The sequence below is a fragment of the Brachyhypopomus gauderio genome, chromosome 18 (assembly GCF_052324685.1).
Source record: "Brachyhypopomus gauderio isolate BG-103 chromosome 18, BGAUD_0.2, whole genome shotgun sequence".
In the NCBI taxonomy this organism is placed as follows: domain Eukaryota; kingdom Metazoa; phylum Chordata; class Actinopteri; order Gymnotiformes; family Hypopomidae; genus Brachyhypopomus; species Brachyhypopomus gauderio.
In genome coordinates, this window is record NC_135228.1 from 8,561,051 (window position 1) to 8,566,225 (window position 5,175).

The 5,175-nt window shown below is 44.4% G+C and overlaps 1 long non-coding RNA gene across 1 annotated transcript; it reads left to right on the top strand.

The window, feature by feature from the left end:
* Positions 1 to 881: 881 nt before the first annotated feature.
* On the top strand, positions 882 to 1,501 carry LOC143481694 (uncharacterized). The gene is made up of 3 exons (XR_013122053.1): positions 882 to 1,058; positions 1,202 to 1,262; positions 1,372 to 1,501. It is a non-coding gene; the product is annotated as an uncharacterized LOC143481694 (long non-coding RNA).
* Positions 1,502 to 5,175: the final 3,674 nt, after the last annotated feature.

The window sequence follows — 5,175 nt, forward strand, 5'->3', positions numbered from 1 at the left end:
TTGGCGATCTTGATGAACAGTACTGGTGATTGTGGAAACCTGCATTTTCACAATGCACAGAGCTAAATATAGACATATGTCATATATGATAAATGTTATACTTTGTTCTTATGTCTAAATAATCTAGATTTCCCTGCATTTGAAAAGTATAATGGAACATTACATAAAATTAGCTAACCCAGTCCTTTTTAAAAGCTTGCTACTAAGACCCTCATAAACCAGGCTTTAACTTTAAAAGGGCATTGCAGTTATCATCAATGGGCAGGTGCTTTGAGCACTAACCGCACCTGATAGTTTTTAATAGTCATTTTTATTACCCCATATAAGCTTTGACAGAATGTGTCTGATAAATGTAAATGTGAATTTGTGTCATAGACATACAAAAGAAAATGAGGTGTCACCTAGTGATCACGTCATCTGCCACTGGGGCACCCATTCCTCAGAAGACTCTACAGGAGTCGGCTCCCAAACAGGTTGAGCGTTTCAGCAACATCGACAGTTCCAATATTGATTACTTTTTGGACGCCTCAGAAGCCACTTTAGCAGAAATCCAGACATTTATAACTGGTCTGAAGCCTGTAGTGGTGAAAAGGCATGTTGTCCCTTTTACTGCTCGGATGAACGCTCCGAAATTCTATGTTAACTGGAAGGTAGGAATCATGTTTTACAATAATAATTTTATGTGGCCCGTTCCATAAATCAGTGAAACAGTTGAATGTTTAATAGTTTGTCTTGTCACTTTTGTGAATCCTCATTTGTCATTTTGCTTTGTTTAATGTTTGTTCTTCAAGAAGTCAAAAAAAAGCCAACGTGCTGGTCTGGTATTTGATGTCCAGAAGAGGAGCAAGGCTTCTGAGATCAGCAGCACTCAGAATGTTTCTGTTAACGCAGAAAGCAGTTTTGGTTCCTTTTTGGACTCTTCATTAGCCACGTTCCCCACTTCAGCAGAAATCCAGACATTAATGAGAACTTATGGTCTGAAGCCTGTGGTGGTGAAAAGGCATGTTGTCCCTTTTACAGCTCGGATGAACGCTCCGAAATTCTATGTTAACTGGAAGGTAGGAATCATGTTTTATACAATAATCATTTTATGTGCCCTGTTCCATAAATTAGTGAAACAGTTGAATATTTAATAGTTTGTCTTGTCACTTTTGTGAATCCTCATTTGTCAGTTTGCTTTGTTTCATGTTTGTTCTTCAAGAAGTCAAAAAAAAATGCTGGTGTCCAGAAGAGGAGCAAGGCTTCTGATCATCTTCAGGAATGTAAGTCCATGATTCAGAATTCTGAGAGGAGAACACTTATATCAGTATTCTAAAAGCATTTAATTAACATGAGGTTTTCTGTAGTTCTAATGAATCTTGTCTTTTACAGCTTCCCACATTGAAACCAACACTTTCTGCAAACGTTTGTCCAGAATGTGCTCAACAATTTCCAAAGCCCTGTCCAATCCTTTCAAATGCTTTGTTAGAGCATCCTGAGTCATCAATACTGACCAATAAAGTCTTTCTGCAGTCCAGTCCTTTGTGTTTATTGATTTATTTAAACCCAAGAGGTTTTTTACAGGTTTTGGTTTGGGAGCTAAGCACTTTGAAGCATGTGGATGTGCCCATATGCCCACTGTTCATCCGCTTCCCCTGGTCTCTCAGTATCTGATGCAGACCTTAAAAAAAGTCACTAAACCACATTATGATGCCAGCAGTGGCGGAGCTAGACTTGTTTTCAATGGGTGGCCAAAGGGTGACCAAGGCTTTATCAGAGGGGTCCATATATACATGAACAAAACGAAACACATATTTTCTCTTAAAATTACCATTTCCAGTGGGGCGGCAGTAGGGGTGGCAAGGGCTCTGTTGGGGGTGGCAATTGCCCCCCCAGCCCTCCTTTGGCTCCGCCACTGGATGCCAGCACACACATGTTTGTGGAACATACTATGGTGACTCACTCAGGTTGCTGAGCAAAAGACCGTTGGAAAACTCTTTTATGGGCATGATAAGCTACAGCAAGTGGGGGTATGGCTGTCTTCTGTGTGGCACACCCCTTGGTAAAGGTCATCTGAGTCACCTGTTGAATGCTTAACCAGACGTTATAGTTTATAGTCTTTGACGGTGCTCAGCTGACAGAGAGAATGACGTAAAGAGAGTCTGTGAAACAAAACGCTTGTATATGGAATGTTGGGGGGAAAAATTGTCAAGAAAGAACAAATGTGGAATGGTTCTGAAAAGTGTAGAGGAAATATGTCATTTTCTCATTCTGCAAACTCCACATGGTCAGTTAGATCCTAGATGCATTCAGATATTGCTTTCCTCATCCACTAGAGCGGTTGGCCAGATGGCACATTTTGGAAGAGACAGAATGACTGCTGTCATTCCCAGACCCATCATAAACAAGACTCATCTGGAATAATCAGCAGAAAGTAGCACCTTTGTCATGCATGAACACTGCACGTTAGGTTGGAAATGGGCAGACTGGCATACATTACTACCGGGGATTTCCCCGGTGGGCCGATGGGTTAGTGTGCCACCGGTGGTTTAACTCAGTCCGTGGAGGAGCCATTACCGCGCACTGCGGCCCAGGCCCGTAGTCCCCCTCCAGTCAGGCAAACCTGCTCAGCGACAGCCTGTAAACACAAACAAGTTGGACCGCGGCCGCGGACTGGGCCAGCTGATGTGGACTGATGGTGTGCAGCAGAGATCAGGAAGAAGAAAAAAAACTTGTCCCAGAAAATCCGGGCCGAACTACGAAAACATACAGCAGCTGTGTCACTTATTAATACAAGTAGTCACAAACTGGAAAAGCCTTGTACATACTAATGCCACATTAATTATATTTCCCTGTTTGTATCCCACAAGTGACAAGTCAAGAGAGAGATGCTAGTTGCACACTGACACTGCTGAGGGTCTAACTCATCATGTGATCCCTCCGCGACACGGTTGACACTACTGAAACGTGAAAAAATAAGTCCGCATTGCCGTAAAGATGGAGCAGTCTAAGCCAGTGTCTAAACGAGGGATGGGCAACTTGTGGCCCAGGGGCCGCACACGGCCCTCGTCCTCACTCACTCACTATACTTGGTGTGACCTCAGGACAGAGGAAGATAGACAAGGAGTCGTGGTGGTGGAATGAGGAAGTTCAGGAAAGTTTGAGAAGAAAGCGTTTGGCTAAAAAGAATTGGGATTTTCAGCGAGATGAAGAAAGTAGACAGAGGTACAAGGAGATGTGTCGTAAGGCAAAGAGAGCGCTGGTAGAAGCTAAAGAGAAGGCATATAGCAAGCTGTATGAGAAGTTGGACAGGGGTTGTGAATCAGGAAGTGCCCCAGGTGAGCAAGGAGGAAGTAAGGGCTGCAATTCGGAGAATGAAGTGTGGTAAGGCAGTTGGACTGGATGATATTCCAGTGGAGGCATGGAAATGTTTGGGAGAGACAGCAGTGGAGTTTTTGACTGGGTTATTTAACAGAATCTTGGAAGGTCAGAAGATGCCTGAGGAGTGGAGACAAAGCATAATGGTGCAGATTTTCAAGAATAAGGGCGACATTCAGAGCTGTAGTAATTACAGGGGAATAAAGTTGATCTGTGCCTGAAAATCTGAGAAAGAGTAGTGGAAGCTAGGCTTAGAGGAGAGGTGAAGATCTGTGAGCAGCAGTATGGTTTCATGCCAGCTAAGTGCACCACAGATGCTATGTTTGCTTTGAGAGTGTTAATGGAGAAGTATAGGGAAGGACAGAAGGAGTTACATTGTGTGTTTGTTGACTTAGAGAAAGCTTATGATAGAGTACCGAGACAGGAGCTGTGGTATTGTATGAGGAAGTCAGGAGTAGCAGAAAAGTATGTGAGGGTAGTGCAGGATATGTATGAGCACAGTGTGACAGTAGTGAGATGTGCAGTAGGAATAACAGATGGGTTTAAAGTGGGGGTAGGACTACATCAGGGATCAGCCCTGAGTCCCTTCCTGTTCGCAATTGTCATGGACAGACTGACAGGCGAGGTTAGGCAGGAGTCCCCTTGGACTATGATATTTGCTGAGGACATTGTGATCTGTAGTGAGAGTAGGGAGTAGGTGGAGGTGAGCTTGGAAAGATGGAGATATGCTTTGGAGAGCAGGGGAATGAAAGTGAGCAGGAGTAAAACAGAGTACATGTGTGTGAATGAGAGGGGAGACAGAGGACAGGTCCAGTTACAAGGAGTTGATTTGGTGAACGTTGATGAGTTTACCTACTTAGGGTCGAAGGTACAGAGTAATGGAGGAAGTAAAAGAGAGGTAAAGAAGAGAGTGCAGCCAGGGCGGTGTGGATGGCATAAAGTGTCTGGGGTGATCTGTGATAGAAGGGTGTCGGCTAGAATGAAAGGAAAGATCTATAGGACAGTAGTGAGACCTGCTGTGTTGTATGGACTGGAGACAGTGGCACTGACAAAGAGACAGGTGAGGGAGATGGAGGTGTCCGAGATGAAAATGTTGAGATTCTCATTTGGAGTGACGAGGAAGGATAGGATCAGAAATGAGTTTATTAGAGGATCAGTACATGTAGCATGTTTTGGAGATGAAGTTAGAGAAGCGAGATTGAGATGGTTTGGACATGTACAGAGGAGGGAGGAGAGGTATATTGGTAGGAGGGTCTGGAGGATGGAACTTCCATGCAAGAGGAGGAGAGGTAGACCTATGAGGAGGTTTATGGATGCAGTGGTAGAGGATATGAGAGTGGCTGGTGTGTCAGTGGAGGACACTCAGGACAGGGCCAGATGGAGGAGTTTGATCTGCTGTGTCGACCCCTAAACGGGAATAGCCGAAAGAAGCCCTGTTTGTATCCCATGAGTGACAAGTCAAGAGAGAGATGCCAGTTGCACACTGACACTGCTGAGGGTCTAACTCATCATCAGGGTTGCCAACTCTTACGCATTGAGCGTGAGACACACGCATTTGACCGTTTTCACACGCTCTCACGCCACACTTCCGATATCTCACGCCGAAAAAAAATATCCAGTTTATTTACCTCAGATCCACATATATGATTCAATACGTTACTAGTTTGCTAGCTCTGGCGCCATCCACCGGCGATATACAGTAACACTGAATCTGTGTCCATTTTACGTTCAACCCCCCCCCCCCACTCAACCAACAACTTTCGTTCGCCACCCCCCGCTCAACAAAATACACTCGCCACCAGCTCCAGGTTAAAATCT